This window comes from Triturus cristatus, chromosome 9, assembly GCF_964204655.1.
Source record: "Triturus cristatus chromosome 9, aTriCri1.1, whole genome shotgun sequence".
NCBI lineage: Eukaryota > Metazoa > Chordata > Amphibia > Caudata > Salamandridae > Triturus > Triturus cristatus.
Window position 1 is genome coordinate 587,514,658 of NC_140592.1, and position 19,576 is coordinate 587,534,233.

The following is a 19,576-nucleotide window of genomic DNA, read 5'->3' on the forward strand; positions in this document are numbered from 1 at the left end:
TTTTTCAATGTAACTCAAAGGGGAAAATCAATACCCCAGTTTTATTTAAAAATCTCACTCTTACCAAGTTCAAAATGTTCGCAAGTATGGTATATTGGATCATGGAAGGCAGGAGTAACTGGGGTAGGGACATGGACATTCTTTTAATTATTTTAGATTTTTAACAATGAAATCATTATTTTTACTTGAGATATTTTATGTATAACCCTCTCCAGACATATCATTAATTGTACCGATTTTATCAATTTTTCTGCGCATTGGTTGGTATTTGCAATTGGCTTGTTTGTTATTGTATTTATGCCTGTGCTTTTTAATTTTTGTCATTATTGCACTTGCACTTTTTTCGAACTAACAGGCTTGCTTACTGGCCAGTGCAGCTAAATCTTCTCCCACACCCGAAGATGTAGCACCTTGGTTTTTAGGTCTCGCTGAGCCCCAGCGCTTGCGCTGGCTCGGAGAGACATTTTATAGTTGGGAATTTCAAAGTGCTGCCGTGGCCTAAAGCTTCAGTGCACGTGAACGTGCACGCGCGCAGCGCCATGTTTCTTTCCTCCGCAGCACGCGATCGCAATCGCGATCACTTTCACTTTCACGGCCGCGGTGCCAAAGCTTGTTTTATATGAACTCCTCGCTAGTGCGTGGAATTACTACATTCAGCATTGCTTGTATCTTTCCATGTTATAATCTAACACAATTATTTATTGGCCGCATTTAAGTGTCAACGATTCTTGAATGCGTGTATTTTGTTTTAAAAGGTATAAATAGTGAGGAATAAATATGTGTGGCCCACGTGACTCTTCGGCTGTCCGGGAAGAGGGGGTGGCATGCGAGCACTTACGAACATCGTGGAATGCAAGAGACATGTTATAGTTGAAGGCAAATGTCTGTCAACCTGCGGTCCAACTGCGCTTCTAGGCGCAAGTTCTTTTACACAGTAGGAGTAGCAGTTATCGTCTCTAAAGTCGTGGTCGGTGCCGCCATTCCACTCCATTTCCATAAATGTTTTTTATAAAACACAAATAAAAAATTGTATTGAGTGAAAACCTCGCATATATGTTATGTGTGAATTATGTCGACGGAACACAATTTTTGCTGATATTAAATTTTGTGGCGTTTGGAAAATATTTGCGTATTTACATGTTGTTATACAGAGCCATTGAAATCCCAGAACAATAAAGATTTATGTATGAATTATCATGGTTAACATTATGTTAGTTATTCTCGTTGCTATTAACTTCATTTTCTTTTATAATCATAATTTTTATAATTTTAGGTATACGGAATTAAACAGGGGCAGATGAATTCCACTCGTATTCTTTGAATTTGAGCTCACACAATACTATCGGTTTGCCTGTTACTGAAATGCAGTGTTTATCATCGTGTCATTTTCCTCGTGTACAATCAAATTTCTCCAATTTGGTGTTTTAATAAAGGCGTACCTCTTTGTATTTCTGGATACCATTATTGGCCTTTAGAATCAACTGCAACATGTAATGGTATACCTATTTACGTCAAGCGCTATGTGTAATTTTGCCGTTTCCGCTGTAGAGGCAACGCTGCGTAGAGGTATACTGAGAACCGACATTTCTCTAGAAGCGCACTTGTGACGATGGTTTTTCAGAATACTCCCAAATCAGCCGAAATTCATTGTGTTGTCTAAATGCCGAATTCGGGCTTGTAGTTTCCCCATTTTTTCTTCGTAGTCTGCGCAAATTGTACACTGAGGTGTAATTGAATTTAAAACAGAATAAACCCTAATATTGAACAGGTTTCCTATTCTCAGACCTGTCATTGTGGTCCATCACCCTCCCACCCCTGGAAAAAAAATGACTACAGCTTATGCTCAAATTCAAAAATGTATTCACATTTTATGGGAAGGGGGGGGGGGGGCGGCTATCATTGAAGTATTGTGTTTGTAAATGTTTTATCTACAACTGATAACTAGGAGATTGTGAAAGTAACCAAAGTGTGTGGGCAGAGGGCTGCTTAGCGATAAACAGACGTCCGTACATGTTTTCACTGTATGGCTGACTTCCTAAAGATGCGTCTGTTGTTTTATTATACGTCCCAGCGTCACCCTGAAGTGAAATAAAGTAAAACCTGAAGAGAAAACACAGAAACTGCTGCCAGCATCGACCATGCTCAAATATAAAGCTCTAAAAATTCAGATTAAAATTCAGAGAAATAGTTCTCAGCTTGCACATTGCTCAGACAGAGCGCAGTCTCCCTGAACAGAGGTCGGTTATAGAAAAACATGTATTAATGCCTGCATGTGCTTCTTTTTAGTACAGAGCATCGAGGCACGTTACGAGGGTTGGACTCAGACAGCACATAGGCTAGCTTCACCCCATACTGCCTGCGTTCGAGGCTCCTGTTTCGATCGCCTTCATTTGATCAAGTGTTCACGTGCTCCCTTAAAATAGCCCCATGACTCCATGCACGGCGGGCATTGCAGGCTTTAAAAGGGGCAGACAGGGCGGAAGTAGGCTTCAGTAACTCAGACTATGTTGGAGGGCCTGGAGTTTTGGGATGTGTTTTAGGCTACCGATGCAGCGCCGCCTGGCTCAAGACAGCTACGGAGCGCTACACGGATATTTTTATTGTCGTACAACGAACTGATACCGGAGGTGCTGCACACAAAGTGAACAGTGTGGTTTTTAGGTCTCGCTGAGCCCCAGCGCTTGCGCCGCTGCTCGCACAGCTGCACGCCTCGCACCGCTGCACGCCTCGCACCGCTGCACGCCGCACAATGCTACACGAAACACTGCTGCACGCCGCACACTGCTGCACGCAACACACTGCTGCACGCAACACACTGCTGCATTACTCACTGCTGCATTACTCACTGCTGCATTACTCACTGCTGCATGCTGCATGATACTGCTGCACGCCACACGCCGCTGCACGCCACACACCGCTGCACGCCGCACACTGATGCATTACTCACTGCTGCACGAAACACTGCTGCACGGCACACACTACTGCATTACTCACTGCTGCACGCCGCACACTGCTGCACGCCACACACTGCTGCACGCCGCACACTGCTGCACGCCGCACACTGCTGCACGCCGCGCACTGCCGCACGCCACACACTGCACGCCGCACACTGCTGCATGCCGCACACTGCTGCGCACCGCAGCACGCCGCTGCACGTCGCATGCTGCTGCACGCCTCGCACCGCTGCACGCCTCGCACCGCTGCACGCCTCGCACCGCTGCACGCCGCACAATGCTACACGAAACACTGCTGCACGCCGCACACTGCTGCACGCCGCACACTGCTGCACTCCACACACTGCTTTTATGCGAGTTTATGCTACTGACATTGTAAATGACAATGCCTTTTATTTGTTTTAAAACCAAAACATAAATAAAAGGCATTGTAATTTTACTATGCCATTAGCTCAAACTCTTATAAATGCGAGACCTATTGCATTGCAAATGCTTGTTATATCTCTGTTCGATGTGTTTTAACCATACACTGTTACGATTTGGATTATATTGTCATGACTTCGATTATATTGTATACAAACTTTCAAGGTCTTACAGACCGAAATAAAGGTATTTTGAACTGGCATAGATTAGATGCAGAGCCAATATCCTGAAATGTTCTTTGTGAATCCACTTGTGCACCATCTTGAACTCTAGAATGGGTCTGAATTTGTTCTTTTTTCTTTTTTCATCACAAAAAAAGAACAAGAATAAATTCCTTTACTTTTGTGAGGAGTAAAAACCTTCTCCACAGTCTGCTTTTGCAAGGGGATGGAGACTCCCTGTTGAAGTTGTTTCTGATGTATAGGCGGTGACTTCTCTGGTGGAATTGCTGGTGGAAGATATTTGAACTAGAGACAGTAATGATTTCACTCAATATTCAAAGTCCATTTGGCATTTGAGATGTCATCAGTGATGTCACTGACCATGTCATGAATGATGTCATATGTGACATCATCAGCAGTGGATTGCAGGCGCGCAAGATATAGTTAGTACAACTAACTATATCGGATGAATTTTAATGGTTTTGTACAAGTGAAATGTCCAGCTAACTATAACACCCCTAAAACCTATGGTTTTTTCAGTGAATTTCTAAGGTTTTTTAATGCTAATTCCTAACTATATCAGGCCTGAAACCTATGGATTTTTCAGTGAATTTCAAAGGTTTTGTAAATGACAATTTTTAATGTATTAATTGTTATACTGATTTTTTTCATACGGATTTTCTATATTTTTTAAACTATTTATTTTTAGATATTTCTTTTTTAATTACATTATACATTACAATACAAAATATACTTTCTCAGAATGAATTACTTTAGTTTAAATACTTTGCAAATAGGCAATAGACTTTTAAGTACAGTAGTTACAGTTGTTGCAATGGGCAACACAATTTCAAACACAATGCAACATTGAGCTCAATGTGAATTTCTAGTCAAATGCAATTAGTTACTTTATGGATTACTTTTCTAACCCCAGGACTGGATCCTAGATTCAGTCCTTGGACATCTCCTGTAAACAGTTGAGTAAAAGCGTTTTGTTGTTACCGTAGTGATTTTTAAGGAATATTATTGTATTTTAAAAGTTGATACTTAAAAAAATGTTTTCACATAGAATCACCAAAATTATCCTATGGCAGAAAATTCACTTAGCAGGTAAGTAGTGTTATCTTTACTTTTTCTTACTCAATCAATCAATCAATCAAGCATTTATATAGCGCACTACTCACCCAGAGGGTCTCAAGGCGCTGGGGGAGGGGGGTCCGCTACTGCTCGAACAGCCAGGTCTTGAGCTGCTTCCTGAAGGCGAGGTGGTCCTGGGTCAGGCGGAGGTGGGTCGGGAGGGAGTTCCATGTCTTGGCGGCGAGGTAGGAGAAGGACCGTTCCCCTGTGGTGGCTCTTCGGATGCGGGGGACGGTGGCACGGGCGTGGCCGGTCGATCGAAGCTGGCGTTTGGGAGCGTAGAAGTTGAGGCGGCTGTTGAGGTATCCTGGGCCTTGGTTGTGTAGGGCTTTGTGTGCGTGGGTGAGGAGTCGGAAGGTGATTCTCTTGTTGACCAGGAGCCAGTGCAGGTCTCTCAGGTGTCCGGAGATGTGGTCGCGACGGGGGATGTCCAGGATGAGTTGTGCTGAGGCGTTCTGGATCCGCTGGAGTCTCTTCTGGAGTTTGGCGGTGGTTCCGGCGTAGAGGGAGTTGCCGTAGTCTAGACGGCTGGTGACGAGGGCCTGGGTGACCGTCTTCCTGGTCTCGGTGGGGATCCACCGGAAGATCTTACGTAGCATGCGCAGGATGTTGAAGCACGACGAGGAGACGGCGTTGACTTGTCTGGTCATGGAGAGGGAGGAGTCCAGGATGAAGCCCAGGTTGCGTGCGTGGTCTGTTGGTTTGGGTGCGCTGCCTAGGGTGGGGGGCCACCAGGAGTCGTCCCAGGCGGAGGGTGAGGATCCCAGGATGAGGACTTCCGTCTTGTCCGAGTTCAGTTTCAGGCGGCTGTTCTTCATCCATTCGGCTACCTCTTTCATCCCTTCGTGAAGGTTGGCTCTGGCGGTGGTGGGGTCGTTGGTGAGGGAGAGAATCAGCTGGGTGTCGTCGGCGTAGGAGATGATGTTGAGGTTGTGCTGGCGTGCGATGTCTGCGAGAGGGCTCATGTAGACGTTGAAGAGGGTTGGACTGAGCGAAGAGCCTTGAGGAACGCCGCAGATGAATTCGGTGGCTTCAGATCTGAACGGGGGAAGGCGGACTCTCTGTGTCCTTCCTGCGAGGAAGGAGGTGATCCAATCCAATGCTTTTTCCTGGATTCCGACGTTGCTGAGACGCTGCACTAGTGTACGGAGGCAGACAGTGTCGAAGGCCGCGGAGAGGTCTAGGAGGATGAGGGCTGCTGTTTCTCCGTTGTCAAGCAGTGTTCGGATGTCATCGGTGGCTGCGATCAGGGCGGTCTTGGTGCTGTGGTTGGCCCGGAAGCCAGACTGCGAGAGGTCGAGGGAACCGTTCGTCTCGAGGAAGGCGGCCAGCTGCTTGTTGACGGTCTTCTCGATGACTTTTGCAGGAAACGGGAGCAGCGAGATGGGGCGGTAGTTCTTGAGGTCGGTGGGGTCGGCTGATGGCTTCTTTAGTAAAGCTGTGAGTTTGGCGTGCTTCCAGCTCTCCGGGAAGGTGGCGGTGTCGAAGGAGGAGTTGATGATGTCCCGCAGGTGGGGTGCGATGACAGCGTCGGCTTTGTTGAAGACGTGGTGAGGGCAGGGGTCGGTAGGAGATCCGGAGTGGATGGAGTTCATCGTGCGGGCGGTGTCTTCGGTGCAGATCGGGGTCCAGGCGCGGAGGGTGGTGGTGGGGGGCGGTGGTTTGGTCGTGGCGTGCATCGGTTGTGTGCTGAAGCTGTTGTGTATGTCAGCGATCTTGTTGTGGAAGTAGGAGGCGAGGGAGTTGCAGAGGTCTTGCGAAGGAGTGATGTCGTTGTTTCCGGCGTTGGGGTTGGAGAGCTCTTTGACGATGGTGAAGAGTTCCTTGCTGTTGTGTGCGTTGTTGTCCAGTCGTTCCTTGAATGCGGTTTTCTTGGTGGCGTGGATGAGTTGGTGGTGTTTTCGGGTGGCGAGCTTGAGGGTGGTCATGTTGTCTGGTGTCGGTTCTCTGCGCCATGTTCTCTCGAGGGCTCGGCAGTTCTTCTTGGAGCTCTTGAGTTCGTCGGTGAACCATGGGGCTTTCTTGCTCGCGGGTCTGCTAGGCGGGGTCTTCAGAGGGGCGAGGTCGTCTGCGCAGTTGCTGATCCACTTCGCGAGGTTGGTGGCCGCCTGGCTTGGGTTCGTTGCGCTGGTGGGAGGGTTCATGCTCAGGAAGATTGCGAGCTGGTCGGCTGTGATCTTGTTCCAGCTTCTGCGTGCAACCTGTTGCTGGTGGTGGTGGATCGTGGTCCTTCTGAAGCTGAAGTGGACGCAGCTGTGGTCCGTCCAGTGGAGTCCGGTGGCGTGGCTGAAGGCGATGTCCTTGCTGGATGAGAAGACGGGGTCGAGTGTGTGTCCGGCGTAGTGGGTGGGGGTGGTGACCAGCTGTTTGAGTCCCAGGTTTGCGAGGTTGTCCAGCAGGGTGGTGGTGTTGCGGTCGTTGTTGTTCTCCAGGTGGAAGTTGAGGTCCCCGAGGAGGATGTAGTCTGCGGAGGGGAGGGCGTGCGGGCTGATGAAGTCGGCGATGTCTTCGCAGAATTGTGTACGTGGTCCCGGGGGTCTGTAGACGAGGGTGCCTCTGAGGGTGGTCTTGGGGTTGATGTGGACCTGGAAGTGCAGGTGCTCGGCAGGTGCGAGGGTGTCATCGGTGTAGGTCGTGATGCGGATGGTGTTCCTGTGGATGATGGCGTTGCCTCCTCCGGTCTGGTTGATGCGGTCCCTTCGAATGATCTTGTAGCCGTCTGGAATGGCTATGGCGATGTCGGGCGCTGACGATGCGTTCATCCAGGTTTCCGTGAGGAAGGCGACGTCTGGTGAGGTTGTGTCGAGCAGGTTCCAGAGCTCGATGGCGTGTCTGTGGATGGAGCGGGTGTTGAGCAGGATGCATTTCAGGTGGCTGCTGCTGTTGCTCGTCTTGGTCGGTGCTGGAGCGGTGCAGGTCTGGAAGCAGGTGAATTTTCAGGAGAGGCAGCAGAAGGGTCCGTGGGTGCGTCTCGGGGTGGCTCGGTGGCATCCCGGGATTCGTCCGGCGTTGAGTGCGTTGAGGGTGGCAGCGTCGTACGTCCGGCGGGTGGGCTGGGATCTGCAGGGGCCAGGGGTCCTGGCATTGGGCCAGTCCAGGCGCGGACGGGCGTAGACGGACTTACCTTTGGCGCACCTTCGGCGCTCAATCGGTGCTCCCACTGCACGCGTCTGCTGCGCGGTCGCTCTGGGTGCATCATAAGAAGGGAGCCGGGAGGGAGGGTCTGCTGGGTGGCGGGAGCGTGGGAACCAATCGGCTGGCGGGGGGGCGGGGCCGCAGGGAGGCAGCGGTGGGAAATCGAGTGCGGGCGTCGGGCGGCTCTACGGCGGCTGGGGCGCTTGCAGGAAGCGAGCGGCGCTGGTGAGGATAGCAGGTGGGTCAGCTGGTAGGCAGGAGACACCAGGAGCGTGGGGGCGACCAGGCCGAGGCAGGCGCTGTGGTCGCTACTCAAGTGGAGGCAGGGTCCCCTTAAGAAGGGAGCCGGGAGGGAGGGTCTGCTGGGTGGCGGGAGCGTGGGAACCAATCGGCTGGCAGGGGGGCAGGGCCGCAGGGAGGCAGCGGCGGGAAATCGAGTGCGGGTGTCGGGCGGCTCTACGGTGGCTGGGGCGCTTGCAGGAAGCGAGCGGCGCTGGTGAGGATAGCAGGTGGGTCAGCTGGTAGGCAGGAGACACCAGGAGCGTGGGAGCGACCAGGCCGAGGCAGGCGCTGTGGTCGCTACTCAAGTGGAGGCCGGGTCCCCTTAAGAAGGGAGCCGGGAGGGAGGGTCTGCTGGGTGGCGGGAGCGTGGGAACCAATCGGCTGGCGGGGGGCGGGGCCGCAGGGAGGCAGCGGCGGGAAATCGAGTGCGGGCGTTGGGCAGCTCTACGGCGGCTGGGGCGCTTGCAGGAAGCGAGCGGCGCTGGTGAGGATAGCAGGTGGGTCAGCTGGTAGGCAGGAGACACCAGGAGCATGGGGGCGACCAGGCCGAGGCAGGCGCTGTGGTCGCTACTCAAGTGGAGGCAGGGTACCCTTACGAAGGGAGCCGGGAGGGAGGGTCTGCTGGGTGGTGGGAGCGTGGGAACCAATCGGCTGGTGGGGGGCGGGGCCGCAGGGAGGCAGCGGCTGGAAATCGAGTGCGGGTGTCGGGCGGCTCTACGGCGGCTGGGGCGCTTGCAGGAAGCGAGCGGCGCTGGTGAGGATAGCAGGTGGGTCAGCTGGTAGGCAGGAGACACCAGGAGCGTGGGGGCGACCAGGCCGAGGCAGGCGCTGTGGTGGATCCTGGATCCAGCACTGGTGAATCGCCTGTAAACAGTTGAAAGAATGTGTTGAAGTCATACAGACGATTTTTTAGGAGTATTTTTAGTTTGTGAAAATAGACACACAGAAACTTTTCTGCTGAAAATCACACAATGGATTCCTATGGAAGGAAATACAAGTTATTGGTAAGTACGCTTAGAATGACTTTTCAGGGTCTCTGTAGCTGCGGCTAAAGGTCCTATGGGGAAATGCATTGGGAAAACATGTTTTGGGACCCCCCTTTTTTCTCGGCCCCCGCTTGTAGAATCTCTGTGAAACTTTGAGGATAGGAGCGGACCGGAGCTGGCCAAAAGTTTGGAATATTTCGCGAAGATTCGTCAATCGGCGCCAAAGTTATTCCAAATAGAATGTTGCAGATTTCCTATGGAAAATAGGTCCTAACTATATCTACCTACTGGCGACCGCCAGTAGGTAATATATATATAAAACGTGTTTTCCCCATGCAATTTTCCAACCTTTAGTCGCAGCTACAGCCCGAACTGCTGAACGGAATTACAGCAAATTTGGCAAAAAGGTAGCCCTTGGGTCAGAGTCATGCCTTTTGGTTAAATAGTGTAAATCCATTCATTAGTTCCTGAGAAAATCAAAAGTAAAATCACATATATATCTGGGCGGAGCCTAACCACACATCTCATCGTGCGATCTGATTGGCTGTCAGCACTTCATCCAAGAAGTGTTGGCAGCCATCTTGGGACCAATATACATGACAGCACCTCATTAAAAAGCATTGCAGTTAATAGAAGGTTTTAAGACTTCAGTTACATTATAAATCATTTGTTGATGGTACCATACACATTTTAGGAATTGTGGTGTGTTCTAAGGTGATTTTACCATGTGAAAAAGCCTTCTGCTGGGATATCATGAATCATGCTTGAGAGAAAACTATTTTCTCATGCTTTTCCCACAGAGGTTTGGAAGGTGATCTATAAGCTAAACTGAGAGCATATTTTCTGTAAATTCACATTATCTTTCTCAGTCATGTGAGAATGAAGTCTGACATTCTCAGTAAAACATGTACATCCAACAAGGGCAGAGACTGTCAGTTGATTCCTTTGTGTTCTACTGCAGCTTCCCAGAGTGTTCTAAAGAACAACTAGAGCGCTAACAGTCCTACTTATGACAAACGTATTGCACACCTGAAGCCATCTTGATTGGAATAAAGTGGTAACTCTTAAAACATTTCATTTAAAAAGGAACAAAACGAGGGGGTTCATTTTGCCATAGAAAGTATGATTAGTGCTACAGAAAGAAAAATTAGGGCACATTTTGAGTGACTTCTCAAATCCTCTCTTATTTCATTAAAAAATCTGACATGCAGACTGAAACATGTACTTTCAATACCAGCAGCAGACTTCCCTGGTGAGCAGTAGCTTTACTACAGTGATCTAATGAGCAACTAGAGTGCTAACATTCTGAATTTATGGCAATTGTGTGACACATCTGAATGCCTTCTTGATAGAATCAAAATAAAAAACTGAAAGTATTTCCTACTGAGGAGACTGTAGTAAATGTGGAAATTAGGAAACTTCATAACAAATAAGTCTCCCAAGATGGCCACCAGAGACAAAAAAAGCTCAAATGTAGCACAAATATCACCCAGATGTAGCCCAAGTATAGCCCAATGACAGAATGTCCCAGAGTGTTCTAAAGAACAACTAGAGCGCTAACAGTCTTACTTATGACAAAAGTATGGCACACCTGAAGCCATCTTGATTGGAATAAAGTGGTAACACTTAAAACATTTAATTTGCAAAGGAACAAAATGAGGTGGTTCATTTTGCCATAGAAATTATGATTAGTGCTGCAGAAAGAAAAATTAGGACACATTTTGAGTGACTTCTCAAATCCTGCACTTTCAATACCAGCAGCAGACTTCCCTGGTGAGCAGTAGCTTTACTACAGTGATCTAATGAGCAACTAGAGTGCTAACATTCAGAATGTATGGCAAATGTGTGACACATCTGAATGCCTTCTTGATGGAACCAAAGTAAAAAACGGAAAGTATTTCCTACTGAGGAGACTGCAGTAAATGAGGAAATTAGGAAACTTCATAACAAATAAGTCTCCCAAGATTGCCACCAGAGGCAAAAGAGCCCAAATATAGCACAAATATCACCCAGATGTAGCCCAAGTATAGCCCAATGACAGAATGTCCCAGAGTGTTCTTAAGAACAACTAGAGCACTTACTGTCTTACTTATGACAATAGTATGGCACACCTGAAGCAATCTTGATTGGAATAAACTGGTAACACTTAAAACATTTAATTTAAAAAGGAACACAATGAGGGGGAATCATTTTGCCATAGAAATTATGATTAGTGCTGAAGAAAGAAAAATTAGGGCACATTTCGAGTGACTTCTCAAATCCTCTTCTATTTCATTAAAAATTCTGACATGCAGACTGAAACATGCCCTTTTAATACCAACAGCAGACTTCCGTGGTGAGCAGTAGCTTTACTACAGTGATCTAATGAGCAACTAGAGTGCTAACATTCAGAATTTATGGCAAATGTGTGACATATCTGAATACCTTCTTGATGGAATCAAAGTAAAAAACTGAAAGTATTTCCTACTGAGGAGACTGCAGTAAATGAGGAAATTAGGAAACTTCATAACAAATAAATCTCACAAGATGGCCACCAGAGACAAAAGAGCCCAAATGCAGCACAAATATCACCCAGATGTAGCCCACATGTAGCCCAATGACAGAAGTGTGCAAAACACTTTTTATTTTTTGCGTTTTTGCAGTTTTATATGGTGCAGACTTGTCAGGTATTGGAGTGCTTTACATGAGCATTGGTTACATCACACACGAACAAATTCATTTTGGTTGTAGACATGGGGAGATTAAGTGATTTGACCAGAATCACAGAAAGTTGAACTGAAGCAGAAACTCCAACCTGGTTCCCCAGTTGCAAAGTCTGCAGCTCTGGAAATAACACCACATCATCTCCCCTAAGTGCAACATTTAATCAAGTGTTCAACTGGATAAAAAAACATAACGATAACAAATAATTTAAAAGTGCTTTGTCGCTATTTGAAAACTCAGAAAATATGTCCTCATTTTAGTTTTTTAGAGCACTAACCATACTTTTGATGCAAATAAGACCCTCTCATATATGTAATTTCTAAAGGAAATGCTCTAGGTATTACAGTTTTGATTACATCAAGATGACGTCAGGCGTTCCACACTTTTGTAATAAATATAGAATGTTAGCAATCTAGTTGTTCATTAGGATACTGTTGAGAGGCAGAGGCCAGGGGCCCGGACTCTGAAAATTGAAGTCAGGTAGGAGGGTGCAGAGGCAACAATCTGACCACACTGGGCAGGCAGGAAGGGCAGTGGCAGCACAGCAGACTATGGAGGGCAGTGGAAAGGGGGGCAGGGACAACAAACCAACAATACAGGACTGGCAATAGAGGCTGTGGCAATATAATAGACATTGTGGGCAGAAGGAAGAGGCAGTGGTAGTACAACCATACACGCCAACAGACCCGATTCAGCCAGGAAACGTCCAATGTTTTTAAGCTCAAATGGGCTTTATTTGATCTGTCTCCTGTCTACAATCTCCTCTTTTTCAATGTAACTCAAAGGGGAAAATCAATACCCCAGTTTTATTTAAAAATCTCCCTCTTACCAAGTTCAAAATGTTCGCAAGTATGGTATATTGGATCAAGGAAGGCAGGAGTAACTGGGGTAGGGACATGGACTCGGATAACAGAGGACAGGAGGGACATGGAGAGGTGCACCAAACTGACCCTACAGCGCAGGCATCAGGGTTTGCAGCAGCACAATACACCACACAGGGCATGCGGGATGGGAGTGCAGCACAACAATCCATAGAAAGCAATAGGGAGGGGACAGAACCATGCACATGGACAACAGAGAACAGAGGGGAAAGAGGCAATGGTAGCTAGCTTACCATAATGGACTGACAGGAGAGAAAGCTGAAGCATAAAGACCAAAAGGGCAGGCGGGACAGACAGGGGCATTATAATGAATCAGACAAGCCAGGAGGGAGGGAATAGGGGTCTGCACATGGAAACAGAGGGCTGAGGCAAGGGGAAAGGGCAGGAGCAGCAAGATGACCACGGGGGTCAGGCAGGATGGGCACTAGAAGCAAGACACACCATGGAGATAAACAGTGAGACTATGATGGCATACACACAGACCATGGAGGGAAGGTGGGAGGGGGTCAAGGGCAGCTAGCTGACCACACAGGGAAGGTGGGAGGGGCCGTGGCAGCACAGAAGACCATGCATGGCAAGCAGGAGGGTTAGTGGCAGCACAATGGCTATGATGGGCAAGAAGGAGGGTGCAGGGGCATGCACAAAGGACAACGGAGGATAGAAGGGAGTGTCAGGAGCTGGGCACAGATGAGAGAGTTCAGGGGAAGGAGCCTCACAACAGACCACGTGGGGCAGGCAGGAGGAGCAGTTTCAGCACAACAGACCAGGGAGGGCAGAAGGGTGTGGCAGTAAGATAGACCATGGAGGACAGGAGGAAGGGGATAGGGGCATGGAATGTGGACAGGCAGGGAGGAGGTGGCAGGGACAGGTTACAGTCATTTGACAATGCTAGGCAGGTGAGAGGGGAGTGGCAGCTCAAAGGAACACTCAGAGTAGATAGGAGTGGCAGGTCCATGGAACATGGTGGGCAAAAAGGATGGAGCAGGGGGAAGGAGAATAGGGGCAGCAAGCTAAGAACAGAGGCTAAGTAGGAGGTCAATGATGGGGCATAGAATTGGGCAATGGAGGGCAGGAGAAGTGGACTGGTACATCATGCTAAATGGAAGGCAGTGGCAGCACATCAGACCATGCATGGCAGGAGGGAGGAGGCTAGTCCATAGATTCAGACAACAGAGGATAGGGAGGAGGTGGGTGGGGCAGGAAGCTAACTGTTCAGAGAAGGTGGGAAGGCCAGTGGCAGAACAACGGCCACACAGGGCTGTAATAAGGGAGCAGGGACATGGACTTGGAAAATGGATGGCTAGGAGGAGGGAAGGTAGGAGCAGCAATCTTGGGTGGGGGCAGCACAATGCCAGGCCCTGCTTCCAACCCCCCACCATCCATTATGATATGCATCTTACTTAACGTTAAAAAAAACCTAGAAATGTGCTGAAAAAAACAAAGATTACAGGGACGGTATCGTTAGACTCAGATTTCACTCATACACAACCAGTGAAATTCAGCAGGTATAGTTACCTGAGCTAACTATAACTTACGCCCCCGCAATGTACTGCTAATGACCTCAGACATTACATCATTCATGGCATGGTCAGTTACATCACTCATGACATCACTCATGACATCTCTAATGAGCTGTGAATGGAATGGAACTATAATCGCTAGAACTTTATTTAGGGATAGTGTGTGTATATTAACACCCCTTTTTTTCCTTTTCTTTCGTGTAACAACCATTATAATACGCAACGTGCCCAGATTAATATGGCCGATAGCCTTTCACTTTAAAGTAATGTGTAGTCCATTGTTTATGTTGATGTTTGCAATTCTAAGTATGTTTACTATGAATAAGTCACGTTGACGAACATAGAGGTATGGCAGTCACGGGGCAAGATATGCTGAAATGACATTGTGTGCATATTAACACTTGTTTTCTTTTCTTTATTGTATCAATTCCTGAATTTTCACATCGTGACCAGGCCAATATGGCAGCCAGCTTTTTGGATTAAAGTAATGCACTGCAGATGACGTCACATTTTACATCACTCATGACATGGTCAGTGACATCACTGATGACATCACTGATGACATCTCAAATGACATCACTGATGACATCATCTACGTGATCATCTGATGCACCTCCTCACACCCTAAAATACAGACTACCATTCTCGAAACCATAGACACACCAATACTAGTACAGCTACAATATTCTGTGCACTATGCATGCAGACCTCTAATCAGCTACATAGCTTTGATACAGTCTTTTAAATACTCAGTTAGTACCTATGCAGTCTAAGAATCCTTCTGTCTGTCCCATGCACTTCTCCATTCAACCATCCAGCACTATCTATGTATCCTATCACTCTGCCAATACCTAAGCACTAATAAATTTAGCATGCACTCTCTTTGCAGCACTGAAATTACTCCAGTTATTAGTCATATACGTAAGGAATGGCCTAGCCACTAACACAAGTGCAGGTACAATATTTTGTACCCTATGCATGCAGACCTCTAACCAGCTACATACTATTGATACGCTCTTCTAAATATCCAGTTAGTACCTATGCAGTGTAGGAATCCTCCTGTCTGTCCCATGCATTTCTCCAAACACCCATCCAGCACTATCTACTTATCCTATTACTCCACCAATACCTAAGAACTTATAAATTCACTATACACTCTGTTTGTAATACTGTAATTAATCTAAGGCCATATGTAGGTAGGCTATGTTTTGCGATTCTCTAATTGCAATTTTTAGGGAATCGCAATTAGAGAATAGCAAAACGCTATGTAGGTAGGATTAGCAATTTTGTTTGCGAATCCCACCTATCCCTTATTTGCGATTCTCTAATTGAGAATCGCAAATAAGGAATACCTTGCCATTTATTCCTATGGGCTAAAAGGCCCATAGGAATGAATAGGAAGACATTCTCAATTTGCGATTCTCAATTAGAGAATCGCAAATTGAGAATGCAATTTCAAGGGTGCAAGGGTGTCAACATGACACCCTTTTGCACCCCTGTAATGAGCATGGGTGCACATGTGGCGCACATACATGCCCTAGGGGCATGTATGTGTGCCACATGGCACTTTGAATAATGCAAAAAACTGCATTATTGAAAGAAATCGCAAATTACCATCGACCTGAAGTTGGTGGTAATTTGCGATTCCTTAAGCCAAAATAGCACAACTTGGGTGCTTTCTACATTGCATTTAAGGAATCGCTATTTGGGATTCCTTAAATGCATTTGCAAAATAAGGAATCGCAAATTTTGCGATTCCTTATTTTGCATGCAGATTTGCCTTCCTACATCCCACTTAGCAAAATTGCGATCGCAAACGCCGAAATTCGGCGAATTTCGGCGTTTGCGATCGCAATTTTGCTTTCTACATATGGCCCCTAGTTACTAGTCATGAACTTATGGAATGGCCTAGCTACTAACACAAGTACATCTATAATATGTTGTGCACTATCCAAGCAGACCTCTAACTAGCTACATACTATTGAAACACTCTTCTAAATACCCAGTTAGTGTAGGAATCGTCCAGTCTGTCCCATGCACTTCTTTAATAACTTATCTACTACTATCTACTTATCCTATCACTCCACCAATACGTAAGCACTTATAAATTAAGTGTTCACTCTGTTTGCTGCACTGTCATCATTACAGTTACTAGTAGTATTCTTATAAAATGGCCTAGGCACCAACACAAGTACACATAAAATATTCTGTGCATAATCCCTACAAATCTCTAAGCAGATACATACTATTCGTCCACTCAATTAAATACTGAAGTAGTACCCATGCAGCGTAGGATACCTCCTGTCAGTCTCATGCAATTCTTCAATCACCCATTCAGCACAATGTTCTTATTGTATCACTCTGCCAATACCTAAGCACTTATGGGGCAGATATACAAGCACCCTGCGCCACCAGTACGTCACTTTTTGTAACGTAGTGATGGCGCCAGGCACTCCTTCATATTTACAAGGAGAGGAAAAGCCACCCTGCGTGGTTTTTCCTCTCCTTGTAAATACGACCCCTTCATACAAAGAACTTTGCGTTGAAGGGGCATCCCATAGGTGTTGCTGTGGGTGTTCCCATGCAACACCTATAGAACAAGACACATCTCCAGATTTATGAGAAATCGTAAATCTGGAGATGTGTGTGAATGCTGTGCTATCCTAGAGTTGGTGTAGCAAAGCGTAACGAGGAGAATTGTTTTCATTTCTCCTCATTTTTTCCTCTTTCAATGCATTCTGCATTCCACAGCATACATTGAAAGAGGAAGATGCTTTTAATGATTGTTTTTGTGCAGGAAGGTATCCCTTCCTGCATAAAAACAATCTCCACACGACACAGACATCCTTGCACCATGGTGCAAGGGTGCCTGTGTCACCGCATGGCTGCAGTTTGTGCAGTCTCTTGACTGGGGGTGAATGTTTAGATTTGTTCTGCATTCCGTCCATCAATTGTGTGCCTTTTGCTTTCTCACCCTAAGTGTGCCAGGTATGCTCAGACGTGAGTCCTGGGCTCACTGTGCCACTGGAATCAAGCTATCCTGGATGAAGAGGGGTGAAACCCCGAAACCGGTCCTTGGATGCTTGTTTCCGGTCCAGGGAGGACCTGGCTTGGCAGTTCGGGCTGGACTGTTCCCATGAGGCACAGGGTCGAGACTGATTTGCATATAGCCAGGTCTAAACTGGGGTGGCATGGTGAGCAAAAGAATGATGGAATTAACCCAGATCTCTTGACTGGGGGTGAATGTTTAGATTTGTTCTGCATTCCGTCATTCATGTACATATGTCACATCCCTGTGCTTCAGAAGTGCCACAGTGCAGTGCAGCTAAAGAGCTTGCAGTGTCACGCTGCAGTACTTCCTCATAAATCTTCATCTATAAATTCACCATACATTACTAATGCATTTTTTCAATCAATCATGCTGTACATATATATTCAACCAAACTTTCAAACATTACCATGCAATTATAGTTCTTTCTTTAACCAGATAAGGTAGTTCTGATAAGAACTTTTTTTTTTCTTTTTTCTTTTGTATTTTTTTGAACAATTTTGTATTTTTTAGTTTTTTTTCAAAAAATGAACAAAAAAAAGAACAAATAAAACAGAAAACATTTGGAATTACTTATCATTCCAAAAACAAAAAAATTAACACAATGATGGTTGCGTTGCGCAGTACAAACTGCATCCACCGACTGCTCACCGAAGCATATAAGTTTCTTACACTTCACGCAGTGTTGCTCGAGAAAGGCGAACTCTGGCCTAATGTCCATTGCAGGTTTTCCTGAGGACGCTCCAGATGTACTTGCCACAGCAGGTGAGGGGTTCAAAACAGCTCACCTCATTTCCTCCCGAGCAAGATTGAGAGGATATGTGGTCCGGAGATGCTTGTACATAGAAGTAGTGCCACAAGAGTATTTTTTTTCACTACCTCTTGACAGGACTCGGTCACAAATTTTGCACGTCACCTTGCTCGCATTTACTTTCTTCTCTCCAGGTGGAAAAGTGAAGAATTTCCACACAACAGATTCCGGCCTCTGTGGACATGGTGCCTCCAGGAAGAATTCTTCTTCAAATGACACCTCCTCCTGCTGCTGCTGCTGTCCAGAGGCCATTTTGTTAGATATTTTTTGAAAAACACCAAAAAAAACAAGCAAAAAGGGTTCTTGTAGGAAAAGAGATGTCTCTCTAAAGATGCTCCAACAAGAATGATTAAAATGGGTCGGGTCCTTCAATAGTTACAGTGAGAAATGTTATGAACCAATGAAATCTTTTTTTTTAGGTCACATGGGATCCGCACACTCTGCATCAGTGATGTCATTTGAGATGTCATCAGTGATGTCATCAGTGATGTCACTGACCATGTCATGAATGATATAATATGTGACATCATCAGCCTTGCATTGCGAGCACGTCAGTTATAGTTAGCAGAACTAACTATAACGGAGGAATTTCTATGGTTTTGTATGAGTGAAATGTCCAGCTAACTATAACACCCCTGAAACCTATGGTATCTTCTGTGAATACATATATATATATATATTACCTACTGGCGGTCGCCAGTAGGTAGTTATAGTTAGGACCTATTTTCCATAGGATATCCGCAACATTCTATTCCCAATAAGACTGGCACCAGTTGACGAATCTTCGTGAAATTTTCCAAACTTTTGGCCAGCTCTGGTCCGCTCCTATCCTGAAAGCTTCGAGTTGACTTGTTAAGTGGGGGCTGAGAAAAAAGGGGGGTCCCAAAACGCGTTTTCCCCATGCAATTTCCCATAGGACCTTTTGACGCAGCTACAGCCCGAACTGCTGAACGGAATTACACCAAATTTGGCAAAAAGGTAGTCCTCAGTTCAGACTCGTGCCTTGTGCTTAAATGGTGTAAATCCGTTCAGTAGTTCCTGAGAAAATTAGAGTTAAAAGAACATATATATCTATGGCCTCGGAGGATCCGTGCACCCTAGGCGCACCCTAAGCGCACCCTCTGCGAACCGTACGCGCACCCTCCCAATCACGCGCTGAATGCTAATTGGCTGTCAAGTGTCTGTCAACATTCGAAACCAGGAACTGTTGGCAGCCATTTTGTGCCTCGGTAGAAGCGAGGCTGAAGAAGTAAGGGAAATAAGGGTGAAAGATGTAAAGGGGGCAGGGTAGAAATACTCTGACCCTCTAGTGTTGCTTAGGGGGTCCCAGAAGGACTCCCAGGGCCACTTTTATTTCTATTTTTTTAAACGGCAAAATGCGTGCAGGGTGCGCGGATCCAACTGTAAAAAAAAAAAAAAAAAAAGCGCGGGCTTTTGCGCTTCCTTAAAAATGTGCCCCCGGGGGCAAAATGCGTAAAAAATTAAAAGGGGGGCCCGGGGGGGCCCCACAGCCCCGGGGACCGCTACCTCCGGG